This window comes from Lepisma saccharinum, chromosome 1 (assembly GCF_977018435.1).
Source record: "Lepisma saccharinum chromosome 1, izLepSacc3.1, whole genome shotgun sequence".
Lineage (NCBI taxonomy): Eukaryota > Metazoa > Arthropoda > Insecta > Zygentoma > Lepismatidae > Lepisma > Lepisma saccharinum.
This window is the reverse complement of record NC_139229.1, coordinates 158,940,932-158,959,554: the sequence shown is the minus strand read 5'-3', so window position 1 is coordinate 158,959,554 and position 18,623 is coordinate 158,940,932. Positions and strand designations below refer to the sequence as shown.

General features: G+C 38.1%; 1 protein-coding gene across 3 annotated transcripts in view; it reads left to right on the top strand.

Annotated features, from left to right (window-relative positions):
* LOC146002996 (uncharacterized) overlaps positions 1-18,623 on the top strand; it is a 757,155-nt gene that overhangs the window by 303,003 nt on the left and 435,529 nt on the right. The window lies entirely within an intron of this gene.

Below are 18,623 nucleotides of genomic sequence, written 5' to 3'. Positions count from 1 at the left end.
AGGCGACTTTTCCAGCGTATAGCAAGCCACAGTTACCATCCCACCACGTATCCAGCCATGTGTGCGTTTCCACATACGATGTGACTCTAAGAGAGCTTTTAGATCGAATTGACAAGTGACACGAACCTTTAGAAGTAAATGGAAAGCTTTCGTACTGGAGGGACCCAGCAAGCCGCACCTGTGCTGCTAGCTGTCGCTCGGACTGGGCCTGTTTCTCAGTGGCGTACAGTCACCAGCAATAATAATGGTACACCTCAATCCTAAAATCCTCAATTCCCTGAAAGGCGTTATGTGTGTTGCCTAACTCTTCGGCGATAAGTGGATATTAATGGTAAGTTCTATCACCGCCGAAGACTTAGGCAACACACATAACGTCTTTCAGGATCTAGGCGTCGCATTTTTATTGCTGGTGACTATACGTCGTGTCACTCGGGCTGTTGGGCATGCATGTGCAGTGAATGTTTTTTTTACAGACTGATGTAGTGCATGTCGCTTGTTGGTGTGAAATCCCCCGTGTCGACTGTAACTTGTTGTTTCTCGTTTGTAGCTGTCACTTCTCATTCCACGTGAAAGCTCCCAATAGGTGCACCCAGAATGCATGCGGGAAAACACTTGACAATATCATGTATTGATTAAAAGAAATTATTTAATGAAACACTTGGGTTCGAACATACTTATATTTACTCCATAACCCATGTATAAAAAAATCAACAACCAGTAACTATAACAACAATAATATATATGGCTGTTTCAGCCCATGGCTTCATAACTTAAACTAATATATAACAATATTCCCCTTGGTTACAAAATGAAACATAATAATAACAATAATCTTAACATTTCTAATCTGGTTCATATCTGCAAGGTGGTTTATGTATCCTTGCAGACCTTCGTGGAAATGATGCTGCTGCAGTGGACTCTTGTTTCGAACATCCAGGCTTCTCCAGACCCTGCACACCTCCTTGTCTCTGCTGCTCCATTACTTCATTGTGAGCCACAGAAGGTAATTCCATATAGTCCAAGTTAGCAAATTGATTTTGCTCACCACCAAACTCTTCTGTACATCGTGTCGAGCGTTCACCATTACCATATCTTCCACTATCGTTCCTTCTGGAAATCTCTGGCTTCAAAAATGAAAAATGAACATTTCTTGTGTAATTGTCCCTCTTAACTTTGAAAATTGAGTGCGACAATTGTCCTACTATCTCGCCTTTTTCATACTGTTTTTTTTTCTGGACAATAATAATATACTCCAGATCCTTTCTTATAATGCTCTGCCTCATAAATAACCCTTGTTTTATCATTATGAATTAATTTATTGGTGTGTACTTTGTATGAAAATAAAATTTCATTTGGTGATTTCCCCATAATCACATTTACAGTATTGTTGTGATAGAACAACATTCTCTTTAAGAATTTATCCACAGAAGCATTGCGTCTGTTGACGTTGCCTTTTGATATCTCTCCTGTTAAAGTCATGTACCTTTTGATGATTTGTACGTGCCTTTCAACTTCTCCATTTGCACATGGTCTATACGGTGGACTGTGAATTAATTTTATTCCATGATTGTTACAAAATCTCTGGAAATCCCTGCTGGCAAATGGAGGGCCACCATCAGAACATATGGTATTTGGTATTCCAAAAATGGAAAAATGATTTGTCAACTTCTCAACAGTTTCTTCAGCCGTTAAATTAACAACTTGCCAAACATTTACGTATTTACTAAATGCATCCACTAAAATAAGAAATTTATATCCATGAAAGAAAAAATGATCTATGTGTACTCTGTGAAATGGTTCATTTTCAGGCTTCCATGAAACATACTCTTGTTTATTTGGTGCTCTTGAATTTCTTCTGCACACATCGCACGACAGAACATAATTCTCTATATCCTGGTTCATACTCGGCCACCAAAAGTACTTTCTAGCAACATGTTTGGATTTCACAACTCCAGAATGAAATTTGTGCAAGTCTTTTAGAACCTTATTTCTCAATAATTTTGGCACTACAATTCGCTCACCATGGCATAACATTCCATTATTGCAATTTAAGACATTTTTATTCTGAGAATAATTTTTCAATTCTCCATCAGCTTCGATACGTGCTATATTCCTCCAATTCTTCTCTGTGTATTCATATGCTAGTAACAATGTTTCATCCTGTTTCATTGCTTCAATTACTTCCTCAATTCTTAAAGGATCTTCACTCATCAATGTCTCATTATCCAAAAAATAAATAGGTAAATCCTCTTCTTCATTCACTAAACATGACACAGGTAATCTGGACAAGACATCAGCTATCCCTACGTTCTTCGTGTAATGAATGGAATAATCATAATTTGCTAGAAGTAACCTCCATCTTTGCCATCTCATAGATACTGTAGGAGAAATTGCTTTGTCCGGATCTAATATCGATTTACCTGTTGAAGAATCTGTTAGAATTTTAATTTTTGTTTCCTGCCAAATATATATGAAAATGTTTTACACCTTCCACTACTGCCAAACTTTCCTTGTCAGCTTGAGAGTAGCTTTTTTGACTATCTGTTAAAGTAGCTGAAAAACATGCAATAGGTTTCAGCACTCCTTCTATTTCATGTGTCAACTGACAACCTATCGCATAGCCACTTGCATCCGTGACTAAAACTAATGGCAATCGAGTGTCAAATGCTACTAAAACAGGTGCAGAAACTAATAGCTGCTTAACTAGCTGAAACTCCCTCTCACATTCTTCGTTCCAAAACCATTGTACACTCTTCCTTTGCAATAAATAAAGATTAGGTATCCTAGAACTCAAATTAGGCAAAAATCGTGCATGATACGCCACTAAACCCATGAATGTCGCCAATTCCTTTTTATTCTCAGGCACCTTACATTTTAACACTGCCTGAACATGTTCATTTGTAGGTAAAATTCCATATTCCGTGAATTTCCTTCCTAGAAAATTTACTTCATGAACAAAAAATTCAGACTTCTGCAAATTTACTTTTACATTGTACTGCATCAATCTTTCCAAAACTAATACAGTTAGTTTGTAACAGTCATACAATGTATCTGCTCCTAAAAGAATGTCATCAATAAATGATACCACTCCATCAATACCACCAAGTATTGTGTCCATGGCTCTTTGAAATACTTGAGAACTTATTTTAGTTCCAAATGGTAAACGTTTATGTACATATAAATGACCTTCATTTACAATGGTAAGAACACGTTGAGACTTTTCTTCGACTAATAATTGATGAAAAGCTGAACGTAGATCAATCTTCGTATACCACTTATGTGAACCTAACTTATGATAAAGCTCGTCAAAAGTTGGAAGTGGATATTGTAAAGTATCTACATTTGGATTTACAGTTTTGCTATACTCAGCACATACACGAATACTTCCATCTGCTTTTCGCACAGGAACTACAGGACTACTCCAATCAGAACTTTCTATTTCTTCTAAGATTCCTTGCTGGCACAAATCTTTTATTGCCTTGCCTACTTCATCACGCATAAAGTAAGGTAGATTGTAACCTTTCCTTTTCACAGGTACAAATCCAGGCTTCAATGGAATTCTAACATTAATATTTCTTATAGGTTCTGAAATGTCATTATTGAACAAAATTTTAAATTTTACTAAAATATCAGATTTCAACTTCGCTGATTCCCCATTCGATGTGTCTGTGTACAAGCTCCTTGTAATACTATTCCAATCCTTTTCCTCTATTTGCCCTTTTACAGTATCAATTACCAAACTTCTTCTCCAATCGCCAAAGAGAACACGCAATCCTGCTCGACCAAGTATAGGTTTTAAATCATTTAAATCTCCTACTATAAACGGCATTTCATAACTCAGTGAGTTATACTTTACAGGTAAGGAAATTTGACCCTCAAACTTCAACTTTTCTCCTGTGATAGTTCCATAGCCATTTTTGAGTGGATTCAATCGTAAAACGTCGCTGCTTTTCCATACACTACTGTTAGGTAGAATATTAGCATAACTTCCTGTATCCACTATGAATTTAACTGGTTCATTGCAGATATATAGCTGAACATGTAAGGGTTGAATCTCATTGCATAATAACTCCTCAACATGCTTGCTACTTTCTTCACTTTTATGCTGTACAGTATTTATTACATTTATACTGAATATATTGTGCTGGCTTCCACTGCAGTCAAAATTATTACCTCGGGTTTTGTTTATCGCATCTTCCTCCTCAGAGGGTGTAGATGAAGATCTTACATTAGATTTAGTCTTATTTAAATATTGTACAGCCCTTGAGGTGTAGTTAGGTTGTTTTTGATGCATGAAATCTGCCTTCTTCCCAGATGATCTTTTATCTACATCTTTTATTTCATTCTTGTATCTACAAACATTAGAAAAATGATTTATCTTGTCACAAAATCTGCAAGCTTTCCCCATAGCTGGACAACCTTCAGCTCCGTGTTTTGTTTTCGAACCACATCTATAGCAAATCCAGTTAAAATTCCTTGGACTGTCCTGTTGCAATTGTCCTTTATAACATTTCTTTACCTCTAATTTGCCCTTGTACATATTTCTTGGTGTGTATGTATTAACCTTGTGAATGTTTGAGTCTTGCTGAATATGGCTACCAAATCTGTCTAGTACTTCATGATTCCTAATGTAATCACAAACATCTTTGTACGACTTTGGAGTCTCCATAATTAACTTCCTTTTTAATGTACCTTCCTCAAGTCCAAAAATGGTTTGCTGCTTTAATTCTTCATCAAAATCTTCTGGCTTAAACCCACATGTTAATGACAACTTTTTAATTCGTGATATATAGTCATCCATTGATTCACCATGCTCTTTTTTAGCATTTTTAAATTTATATATCTCAAGCTACTTGTTTGTTTTAGGTTCATAAATATCAACGAGTTCTGTCAGCAAAACCTCGACAGGAAAACTACTAGGATCATTTGGAGCTAATTTAATATACAATGCCTCATACGCATTATTTCCAATCACTGATAACAATAAATGAACCTTTTTATCTTCTTTAACTTCTTGTGCTTTTAAAAATGAATCAAATCTTCGCACATAAGCTTTAATATTACTTCCTACCTCATAGGATTCGAAGAATGGCAACGTATTCATTTTTCAAACTTCTTAGATTTGAATCTTCTATTGAACTACAATAATCTTATTAAATAATTGTTAAACTCACAAATGTATCCAATCCATCGTCGCCACTTATCATGTATTGATTTAAAGTACTTATTTAATGAAACACTTGGGTTCGAACATACTTATATTTACTCCATAACCCATGTATAAAAAAAATCAACAACCAGTAACTATAACAACAATAATATATATGGCTGTTTCAGCCCATGGCTTCATAACTTAAACTAATATATAACAGACAACACACAACATCACACGTGATTATCATGGATGTGTGTTCCCGGCCGCTATACCCTTATTAGTCTGCAATGATGCCGTTTCCAGATGTCGTCGCCACGGAAGCATTTGGGTTGTAACAATGCCATTGGCTTTCAATATTATTGTTACAGCCCAGAAATGTCCGTGACTGTACAATCAGTCTCCAATAACGGTAGACAAGTTGCCGATCGCGGTTTTCCTTTTCTTTAATTCTTCATCCTATATTGTTTCTACTTATTGGAGTTCTCTTCTCGATCCCTAGCATTCCGGAGAACATAGTAGATAACACTTCCACGTAGTACACCCTGCACTGCATTTTACAGACTAGCGAGGCTCTGGCGTCTGGACTCACAGGCAGCATGATCCTCTGTGGAGCTCTCGTTTTGCCTTTGTGTGTTTGTGATTGTCGCTTCATCCATTTCATCTCGTCATCATTCATCCTTATCTTCGAAATTAGCCAAAAGTGCCAGAAAAACGACGTAAGATGAAAGCAAATCAGTCAGAGTAGAAAAACTGGTGATGTAAAATTCGCCTCCTACAGGGTGTCCCAATTATAAGGAGCCCGGCTCGCATCAACGCTTACATGCCATCTTGAGTACCTACCACGGTTCACGTTACAATGGGCTATTCCACTTTGCTGGAGGAATATAGCCGTCATTTTCCTCATAGGAGCAGAGCTACTTTTCACTGGGACACCCGGTATTAAATTCACTGTCGCCTGTACGAGGAAGAGAAGTGAGTGATCCATCACAAAACATATGAAGAGCAAGCAATAAAAAGATGACACAAATATTCACAAGTAAATTGGTTTTGCACCGTTATTCTCTACCAGAAAGATGAGCCCTTCTCCATTTAGGAACTTTTTGCTAAGCCTAGTTGGCAACACTGAAAAAAGTCACAGTATTAACTGGTGGTATTAGACAGCACGTGTAATATTCAGTGCTCAACACAGAACTGTTTACGCACCCACCGTGGCCCATTTAACACGTCGCATGAAATATTCATATTACCTACCTATCAATCACGTGCACGTAATTAACGTAACTGTTAATTAGGTCTCATAAGCTAATATTTGTGAAATTACCGCGAGCTTGTTTGTACACGATGCACTGAACTTTTGCTGGTAGCACAGCCAACCACAATCATTGAAATCGGGGTCAAATGGCTGCTCGAAAATGAGCACACGTGGCCCTTATAGTATTTCTGTACCTAAGAGCTCATTAGATCCTTAATACGTTACACAATTATGGCACCAGTACTAGCAATTAGCATAATTCCTACTAATTCAATGTGATTTGAACGAAATTTCACATACACACCTCATATCGATATTCAATGGAATAATTTGGTACCAACCACTCTATACAGGATGAATCTTAAAAAAAAATTCTTAATAAAATACAGGGTGTCCAACATAGCAGGATCATATTTTGTTTTTTATGTATTTTTTTGCTTTAATCTCAGCGATGGGAATTTGATGAAATAGATGAGGTGCAAATGCAAACCCAGGATACCTGGTTTCTACACTAACCACTCCACCTTGGATCCTGTCTATTTTCAGAAAAACCTTATCGTTACTATCATTCTGAACAGAAAATCAGGGAATATAGATTGTTTTTGTGATTTTTATGGAAATTTTTATGATATGGGCATGGAGTTAAGGATATCTATCCTCAAATGGAAATGGTTAATGAAATCGGGATATTATCAGTTAAAATTCTTGAATTTGACACTCAACAAGAGGTATTGGGCTCTAAAAGTACTAAATTAGGCAGTAATAGAAATGAAGTTGGCACCAAATGAGGTGACATTGGTACTAAGTACGAGAGAATATGAACAAAGGAAGGTGAAAGAGACACGAACAATAAAATATAAAGAACACAATTTAAAAGGCATGGCAGTTTGTAAATAGGAATTTAATGTAGAAATTAGAAATTTAAGGAAAGAAATTAAACGAAAGTTTGGACAATCAGGACCGGACCTAGAAGGGGCAGCTGGGGCGAACCTCCTCCTAGACCCTAATTGATATAATATTGCTTGCAATATCGAGCAAAATCATCAGTTTCCATTCATAGTTAGCCATATTTCTCGTTTTTGGTGCCTTCACACACACATACACACACTATCTAGTACGTGAGAGCAAACTGTGGGAAGACATGTGGTTGCAAACATTTCTATTGTTTTCTCTGTCAGGTTTTCTTTTAGTTTTTAAATCGACTTTATGCACAAATAGGCTAAGTGAGACTGAACCTTCAGTTTAAAGTGGGATTCGAACCACTATGTGCATGTGCCTTCAGCGGGAGTCGATCCCCAGGACCCCTTGATTACAGGATAAAGACGCAATCGGGGGGACCTGCAAATTTAGTTTTGTGGGACATAAAGTAATATTCCAATTTTTACTTTGTTAATAAAAAAGGATGACCAACTTTGTTGTTAACCGTGGTAATGAAATTGGTTAAAATAATTCAAAGAGCTTTCCCAGGACCTCAAACCGTATCCCCAAAACTCGATCCTAGGTCTGCCCGTGAGAAAGTTGAGAAATCTTGGAGGAAAAGTATAATTGATTTCTGTCCTCCAAAACTGATAAATAAGTAGTATTAATCATGTAAATTACTTCTCAAGAAGAAGTTTGAAAGAAGAAGACTGTATATATTTCTCTGAAACAAACACAAAGCAACTTGAAACGAATTTATATCACTAAGTCCAACGTTTTATTACATAGAAATTGAACAAAGAGGAAAAAATCGTATTTTTTTCATTAATGCTTCAGTAAATAGCATAGGGTTCTTTAGTATCCATCCGCATGGCATCAACTTTCCACGATTCTCTAGAAACGGAGGTTTATATTGATCAGACTTTGGACTCACAAGAACCTTCTCTCACCCCCCCTCCCACACTCCCACCCTATGCACCGACAAGCACTAAATATCTTGGAAATTAATTTCCTCATTAATGAGCTTTCCATTCAAGTTTGGAGACCTTTGCAACCCGAAGCGTTTCTTGGTTTGTGATACCTCATAAGCTGGCGCCATCGGCTTATTTCCTTTTGAACTAATTAGTTGGTTCTTGTTTGTCTCTGTGGCATCTTATTGATTTTTGGAGAGGGTGTGTGAAAAATATAATCTTCTTGACCCATTGCCATGTTTACGGATTCATTTCTGGGCTCTTTTACATGAGAAAAGTTTAAATGTGTAGTTCCAGTCCTCGCATAACCATTCTACAATGTACCTTAGAACATTCACAATACAGGGTGGGCCAAAATTAAGTGTAGAGAAAGTTTTGTTCTCTTTTGGAGGCACGTGACGCCATGATAGGATATCTTTGCGAAACAGCAAATGTGGATCTTGAAGACTTACAGGAAGACAGGAAATGCAGAGTCTGTTCATCTAACACGTCAGAGACGAGCTCGGAGCAAATGAAACCGAATTTACACTCCCCGAAGCAGTCGGTTCTGAAGTTGACGATGGACATCCTGGCACCACCGTTTGAAGAGGCCTGCGTACTATAATGAGTTATATTTATTGTACTTTGATATGTTGCGCACAGACGTGATTACGCCAACTTTTTCAACACGAAGTGGACGCCTGCCAACTATACTGTGCTTACTTCCCCAAGGGGTTAAATTTGGAGACATGCATGCATTAACTGGCCACCAGGTTTGCTCGATTTAACTCCAGTGGATTTCTACTTCTTGAGTGTTATTTAGGTTTGATTCGCCTTCCAACAATCGCAAACTGAGATAATACGTCACGGAAGTGTGCCGGGGGAGTGTGGAGGCTCAGTCCCTCTCTTAAAGAAGGCACTGACTCCAACACTTACAAATTGTCTAGTGTGTATCTTTTTCTGCAGTGCCGTACGGTTTTGATGTAGGATATGCGAGCGTTATCATTATTGTGCCTTATTTTTTTAGAAATAAACCATATAATTTGCAATCTTTTATTGCGTTGACCCTTTTTGATGCATCAAGAATAGAGAAATGGTATGGCCATCCCAGGGCAGGTCAGTATGCACGTGTGTGTGTTTATCACCAACTTTACTCATGATTAGAGACCGAATTTTAAAGGGAAGTCTTTTTTTATTTTTCAACACGGATCATGGAATAATAACAACAGTGTTGATAATTGTCTTCCACCAACAAGATTACATGGTTTTGACTTACATTTTCCTCCCCTTTTCAGCCCACATTCCCATTTTCCTCTTTTTAAAGACATTTTCCTTTTTGTTCTCTTTATTGATTAGTTTTTCAGCCTACATTCCTTCCCCCCTCCTTTTGCAAAAAAACATCTTTCTTGGTCCCTTTATTGACAAGATATCAAATATTTTGCACGACTGTTTCTTCCTGAACAAAACATTCAACAATTGTCTATTTGTTGCAGTTTAGAGGAAAGAAAGAACAAGCGCCCTCTACCTTCCCTTCCCTCCATGAGTGTTGGGAGTACGTTGCAGCGATTGTTTGTTAAAAATGCGATCTGGGCTTACGCAGCAACAAACTCATTGTATGCGGCACGCCTGTTGGGTTGAAAGTGTGCTTATCTGCTAGATTTAGACTTTTATTGTGAAGTTTTTTAGAATAGTTTTAACTTAACTGTGTGACAGTGACGACAGTGTCAGTGAAATGGCGAAGCCAGGTACAAGTGGCAGCAAGCTAAGGAATGCGATAATCTGTTGCAAGGAAGATTTCATCGAAGCAGATGGTAAGATTATTCGCTGTACTTTACCTTAAAAAAAAGAAAATGAAAAAGGACTAGAGTATATTTTTGCACTCCACTAAAAGTATTATTTTAAATGAAAACACGATATATGCCATTTCATATGATAAAAGTAATACATTAATACGAAATTGAAAGTATCTCTTTTTATACATGAATGGTATGTATATAGCCTATTGCGCTTTTATTTAAAATAGTATTTTTAGTGATGTGCAAAAAAAAAAAACTAATCTTTTTCCCCTTTTTTTGGCAATAATTTTCCCTTTTTTTATCCTTTTTAGAGGAAAATTTTTCCCTTTAAAATCCGGTCTCCATTCACGATGCTTTCTGAAACTACATTACTGGATATTTGTCACGTGTACTTCGTTTCAGAACCTAACAGCAGATGCCATGCAAGAGTAAAAACTTTACTTCTGGAATGGTACCGTACCGTTATTACATTACTATGATTTAAACATTTAATATATATTTGAAATATGTGCTTGAAGTTGCAGCGACATAAAATATTTTAGAAGATGAATACTTAAAAAAGGTTACTGAAACGCTTTGTGTAGATATCATTAAAGAATCATTTGAGGCCTTGTTTTTATCATCAAGTCTTAACTTCATGACAGTACAGGTTTTCATCAAGTCTCAACTACATAACAGTACATGTTTTCATCATCAAGTCTTAACTACATAACAGTATATGTTTTCATCATGAAGTCTTAACTGCATAACAGTACATGCTTTCATCATGAAGTCTTAACTGCATAACACTACATGTTTTCATCATCAAGTCTTAACTGCATAACAGTACATGCTTTCATCATCAAGTCTTAACTGCATAACAGTACATGCTTTCATCATCAAGTCTTAACTGCATAACAGTACATGCTTTCATCATGAAGTCTTAACTGCATAACAGTATATTTTTTCATCATGAAGTCCTAACTGCATAACAGTACATGTTTTCATCATCAAGTCTTAACTGCATAACACTACATGTTTTCATCATGAAGTCTCAAGTGCATAACGGTACATGTTTTCATCATCAAGGCTACTCTGCGTAACAGTACATGTTTTCATCATCAAGCTAAAACTACATAACAGCACATATCGGGAGGCAGGGAATGAGGTGATGTGGATCTCATTAAAGAAAAAGTAATTAGGGCATAATTCCTACTAACCTCTTCATGCTATCCTGTGACCTTAACTCTTACAAAACTGTTCAAGAAAAGAAATGCGTAATTGAACATACAGAAATTCCTTGGAAAACTTTTAACTTCCACGAACTTCAAAGCAGTGCCCCCCCCCCCCCTTCCTAAACACGAAGGTAAAGAAAAACTTAGCCATTTCCAATCGCTCAGGAAAGGCTTGGAGAAAAGGGTAGGGAGGGGGTAGGTCCAGAGAACAAAAGAAATTTCTTCGCGAGTACGTTAGGAGGTTGAAATTAATGCAGTGAGCCGGTTTGAATGGATATTGCTAATTTACAAGACCCTTGCTATTCACAGCAAGAAATCGATATATCGGTATCCGATAGGATGTGAGAGCACACTCGCCAACGACTTGAAAGTGTTGCTCTCCTTGTTCCTTTTTTTGGAGGGGGAAGGCCGGAAGGTAGACAAAGGAAAGCGCGCGAAATGTTCTTCGAGGGCTTGAACAAAGGGATAATGAAGATGTAGAGCTTTTGGTATTGAACAGAGCTCAATTTTTTTCTTCAACGAACTTTCAGAAGATACCTAGGGGGATACATTTGAAAACCGTCGACGCTTTATGTACGAGGGGCGTTCAATAAATTGGATTTGATTTCTGAGGTTATTTCTGCTTGAGCTCTTGCTCGTACCAGTGCTATGCACAAAAGGATGAGTGATAGGTTATGGTTCTCATTTTTTTAATATATTTGAGAGACCGTGGCCCACTGTATTGAATATTCGACACGTGTTCGACACGTTCGAGACAGGTATACACAAGTAGCATTAGTCTTGCACCGTATTTTCACTTTAATCTGATCATTATTCATCCTCGCCGTGCCAATTATAAAAACAATGTAAAATTTACAAAATACAATACAATACATGTTCATATACAACGTAGTGTTATTGTGCAGATTTGTAAGGAGTGAGGCGTGAAGATTTGAGGTTTTCGTAGGACAATTATGAGAGCACTGTGAAGGCGTGGCACCCGAACGACAGCAGGTGCTACTCTTAGGAAGTATGTAGTGTGGATGTCATGGCATTGGTCGTTGAGACACTGCGTGTTTGCAGTGCAGTGTTATTTTGAGACGAAGTCCGTTATGCAGACACAAAGGAGTTTTCGACATGAGTTTACTGTACCGAGAAATGACAGGATACCTTTTCCGTAACAACTCCAAAGTTTGATTCCTATCTTTGGTTTTATCAGGATGGTGCTACACCACATTCCTAAAAGTTAAGCAGGATTATTCTTCAAACGATGTTCCTCGGCCGTTTGATTTCGCACCAACTAAGGTCTTCTTAGAGAAAGATGACAACATATTAGATCGCTTTGCTACTTATGTTACCACATGTCGCAGAAGAAGGGGAGTCATTTGGTCATTTACACTGGAACCTGTGATTGTCACCGACTGCGAAATTCAAATAAAAGAGCAGGCACGTTTCTTTACGCCTTTTCTTATTTCCGCATCTGAAATGTTTCTACTTCCCAAAATACAGAGGTATCTGATGCACAGGGTGACCACAAAGTCTAGAACCATTGTCCGTACTGTTATCTGACTTCAAGTTTCCCGGATGCTGAATAGGGAGTGTGTGCTCCGTGGAATGGACACCACGGTCAACTGATCTCAACCCCATGAAGTTTTTCATAACGAGGAATTTGAAACCTTTGGTATATGCTAAGGAACTTTGCAATGTGGATCACCTTCGGCAAAGGTTAATCACTGAAACGGCTTCGCTGGATACTCACAGTCTGAAGAGAATTCAAAGAAACATGCTCAAACGTTTGAGGAAGAGTGTTGGCGGACATATGGAGTAAGTTTTGCATTAAGAAAATATCCTGCTTATCAATTTTCAAATTAGTTCCATATATTATGACCACACTGTAGCATCCAACATACTTTCGGACGAACCAAACCACAAAGCGGCCACGACCGTTTTCAAGAATCATTTCTTTCGTCATTAGTGATTCTAGTGTAAAATTTCTCTTGGTTCCTTATCGAAGCGGTAGAAAAAGAACAGACACAAGCCTCGAGGGGTATCTGCTATCTAATGACTTTCTCCGCTCGACACAGCGGTTCTCGTCGAAATTGTAGTCCCTCAGGGCATGGCCAGTCCAGAAATAACAACCTGGTTTGGGAACAAGGCTCCATTTCTCCTACACTGGGCCCGTTCCGAAAGTCGCACGAGTTTAACGCGTTAAACGAGTTATGGTAACTGGCCGTTCCATAAGTGCTTCCGTGCGTTTCGTGAGTTTCATTATGCTGTCCCAAAAGTCGCATTCCGTGCGTTTCGTGCAAGAACGAGATTCACCAAACGCACGGGCCAGGATGCTGGTTTGTTCCGTGAAAATCGTCTGCTCCTTGCAGACAAAGCGCGTGCTGATGGATTCAAAATGCACTAGTTCGGAAAATGTATTATAATTTTAACAGATAGCGATATGAAGCAACATGCACAAGATAAGTATGCCTTGACCATTCTTAGAATGTGATTAAAATGAGTAACAGTAGCCATAATAGAGTTTATTTTTGCCATAAGGACATTCCTTCCGCTGACGCCATGCGGAAACTTTCTCTAAATAAAACGCTGCGCCTGCGCTTTCGCCTGGCGTGTCCCATAAGTCTGTAAAATAACTGGTTTCACCAGATTCACGAGCCCAGTTATTTTCGTTGAATGCGTTCGTTTCGTTAAGACTTTCGGAACGCACCCACTGTCACACAAATCTTCTGCTATTTTAAGAAAGGAAAACCACTATTCTCCATCCACGGCAAGAACAAAATGGATGTAAACAAAGATACGTGACTTGTGAGCTAGCCAAATTGGTTAATTCTTAACTGATCTTCTCCATAGGTATAAGGCTATATCTACTAATTCATAAAAATAAGGTCCCATAACACAACTGTAGCCAGGGTTGCCCACAGGGGGGTTTCATGACGCGGCCGCGTAATGGGATTTTTTTTGGGGGGGACGAAATTTTATACCAATTCTATATATCTTCACACAAAAATGGGGGGGGATCTTATTGTTTGATTGACTTGTTATTGATTTTTAGTTTTGGTTATTATGTATAGTTTTTCTACCTACCTGTGGGTGATCGCGGCGATAGGGTTGAAATCAAACATCACCTCTTATGCCTTTAGAATTGGTTTGGATGGAGGTGGGGAGAGCGTGGAATTCGCATTAATACAAGGTTGGTCGAGTAGAAAAACTGTGCAGAATAAGGTTGACTAACAATGGCAGTGAGCCTAAAGTATCTAAAGTAAACATATATTGCTTAAATATGCTGTATTATACAGTGACTCAACCACAGGGAGGTCATTGCCCCCCAAACCTTTGACGGAAGTCAATTCTAGGAGGGCAAGGGGGGACAAACATTGACGGCCAAGGGCACCTGCAGAGGGGTCACAGAGGAGCAATTAACCCCTTTGATTTCAAATTTTATGCAAATAAAAATACATTTTGTAAAATTTTCTTGCTTGATTCGCTAGTATTATCTGCATTCTCGTTTTCGTCAAGTTCAGAGCTGTAGCTAGGGGCGGCGGGAGTCGGTCATGGGCGCCGAATGATCTATAGAAAAAGTTGTAAAAAAGAGAATGCCATGGCGTCCAGTGAAATTATTTGCGCCCTATTAAATCAATATTGTTTTCAATTGCAAAATTTGGATCTAAAAATTTTCTTGCTTCGCTCGCAATCTCCTTGTTTTCTGTAATGTCATGTATTTAAATAATATGTGCTGTAATTATTATGTATATTTGTATTGAATAAGCTTTGAATACGTACACAATCTAGTGTTAGCTTGTTGCATATGTAGTATTTTCTTATTTTATGTCGCTCCATGTTGCATATGTGTAAAACATATGTTGTACATGAAAGTTACACATGTATCTTCCGAATGCATTTATCATTTATTTTTTGCCATTCAAAAATACAGTTTGTGTGCTTGGTTTCCATTATTAGCTAATGTGAAATTGACTGTATTGAAAAAAATATTTTAAATCGTTTGTTCCAAACAAATACTTTAGCACTGACTTCTACCACCTTTTTGCGTAATTTCTGAGGATAATATCAACTACCACTAGTAATAATAATAATAATAATAATAATGTCATTATTATTATTGGTACGTTTATCCTGGTACTTGCTCACCCCCTCCCGACAAAAATTCGTGGTTGCACCTCTCGTATTATATTTTTCCGCAATTTTTTTCTGACAAAAAATAATTTGAGTAATTAATTTGGCATGAATGGGGGGATGTTCTACCTTTTGGGGGGAGCGCGTCATGGGCCTTGGGGGGGGGGGGATGGGCACCCCTGACTGTAGCAGTGTAGTTTGATGGTATAGCTTAACCGTACACACTATGTTCATATGCACAAGAGTCTTTAGGAACTAACGAATAGGATTTCTTACATGTCACGAGCTTTTGGATAGATCGACTTAATTCTTATGGTGAACGGAGTACATGCATTCTTAAAGAAATACTTAAACCCGACGTGGTGAAATATTTTATGCTCATTAATATAAATTGACTTTACTACGTATATTGTTCAATATAAGTCGCTACATTTTCTGGAAATATAAGGTTTCAGGGCAGAGATTGAAAAACATTCTGAAACAATATATAAATCAATACCAAATAAGTTTGCTCGATTTTACTTGCAGTTTGAAATTGTTTCTTTGGTATAAAACAGCCATATCCAGTGACTGAAAACGTTGAGTTCACGATGACGTATGCATAAATAGGAAAGAAACCTCATCTGCTTTTTAACACCGCTGCAACTCCTTGCAGTTCAAAAATGGCTTCGTGTTTGTCAACATTCCTCTCCCTTTTCCTGTAATTACTTCAAAGTCTTCCCATTCCGGATACACGGCTTTGCACGCTTCTTCTAACAGTTGCGCGTTTCCATCACTACACCTCTCAATCACTTTGTTGTATGACGGTGGTCTTTTATCAACTTTCAACAAAAACACTCATCCTTGTAACACGAAGCACTCAAACATATACTTGCAGCAGAGTACATCGACGAGAAAAGTCACATCAAAAGCGTGTAGGTTGACAGCTCATCTACACACGTGTCCTTCTTCAAGGTCAGAGTTCTCGGTGAAGAGATTACAACATGTCACCCCACTCTGAAGCAGTTTCTCTGCTCTCATCTACCCTGTACTGATGATGCACCGCTTTTCCACGACCGTGTTTCAAATCGTACAGAACACTGCACATACACATATACAGGGTGTCCAAGAATTATCTTTACAATTTGAAGATTTAATAACTATAATTTGAAGTCACAAATTTACATGCTGTTTGTTGTACATGATGCAGAAACTCATATAGGTTTTTTCTCTTTCTTTTTCTGTTGAAGGTGACACATTACATTATTGACCACACAGGTACAGCGAAACTTTCGGACTACGTACGTATGGACTTCTTCCTGTGGTGTTACGTGAAGGATTGGTCGACGAGCTAGCTACGTTAACAACCGGCTGGCTGTCCACGGAGCGCGCCCACCAGCTTCAACAATCACATTAACGCAAAGTGTTGCCACACATCTACTCTCCACATCTAATCTACGCCACCTTGTCCCTCCGCGCACAAGAACCTTCTCACGGTCTCCATATTGAAGTTGCAAAGTACGGCAACTGCGAATCTGCATCATGTGACTGAGACTCCACGTGGAGTAGACGAGCAAAATGACAGCTGGACCCATTGGCTCAAGGACTCAACGTCTAGTAGACGAGCAGAATGACAGCTGCGCCCATTGGCTGAAGGTTGAGTGTAATTCGACGAAAACAACTCGCCCGGTATTTATCCCCACCTACGTTTGTGGCGGCTGCTTTCTTCAGTTCTTGGACGTTAACGAAGTAAACGCGGCGACTTTACAAACATTGCAGACCTCGCTGAACTCGAGCAACGAATCATCGATGCGTTCCACACCATCACTGATGACATGCTACAGCGTACAAGGGCGGATATTGAATTTCGGCTGGATGTTTGTCCGTGAAACCAATTGTGCTAAAATTTAGGTGCACACCTGAGGGGAAAAACTTTGAGTTTCTGCATCATGTACAACAAAGAGCATGTAAATATGCGACTTAGAATTGAAGTTATCGAAACTTGAAGTTGTAAAGATAATTGTTGGACACCCTGTATATATACTAGCAAGAGAGGTGAGAAGCGACGTAAAGTAAGCAAAAAAATAACAAATACAAGGTGAAGGTTTGAAGGAATAATTGAAGGAAATGTATTAACCTAGAGTACGGAATATCAAAAATGCATACTCTGCGGACAGAAAAGCACACGCTTGATTTAACGCAAAAGGTACAAAAAAATCTGAGACTCAAGCAAACATCTGAATGCATCAGATATTTAGTTATGGAATAAAATGCATCTGATTTTATCAACATCGACATTATTTGTATCTATGTTATATTACTCGACGGTTAAAATGCATCCAAAATTTTATAAATGTTCTTCCAAACAAATCTAAATTGTTTTGAATCCTTAAAATTCTATTTGATATTTAGAATGTTTCATTTTTAGGAATACAACATAACGGATTCATTGTAGACATGCTGTTTCAAAACTTTTTTTTTTCATTTGAGGAACATATTAACAAGTTATAAATGTTTATAAGAAAAATAGGAAAATGCATGGAAAGTAAACCAGTGAGATGAAATAATGATCCGACGAAAATAATAAATGCAGAGAATGGATTAAAGTTTGGTGATGCATTTACTTTCCTCCGTATATTGGGGGTTTTAACTGAAACAGGTTTACACCAAAACTATTAGATTTTCTAGAAATGGGACGGCAATAAAAAAATGTTCACTGGGCAAATATGTCCAGCTGATTGGCATTGCAGGCGGTTTCATCTCTTGCGCACACTTCAACCTAACCACACTTCGGGCTTCTGTTGTCATTCGTAATAAACTGCACCGTTCGTCTTGTCCATATAATTAGCTGATGAGTTCTGGTACCACTGTGTAATCTGCGAGCTGTGCCAATATATGCTGTTATGTGCTCAGTACATCCATCATATTGTACTTTCTGCTGAGCTCGGCACACAGTGCGTGAGCGGATTCAACTTACTCCATATACCTACATATACGTATCTAGTGTCATCGATCGGATGCTGCTTGTTTCTCTCTCGCGAGCGTCTGTGTGTGTGCTTACTCCAGCAACACAAACGGGAGTTTTTTTTAGTATATTTTCTGAAGAGAAATACACTTCTCCCGAAATCGCCACGGTAGAATCTAATTCCTGGTCAATGTCATTAGTAGGGCTAAGATTTTTATGGCCTTAAAATTGCCAAAAAAATGTCCTTTAAAAAATGCATTTATGACCTAATACAT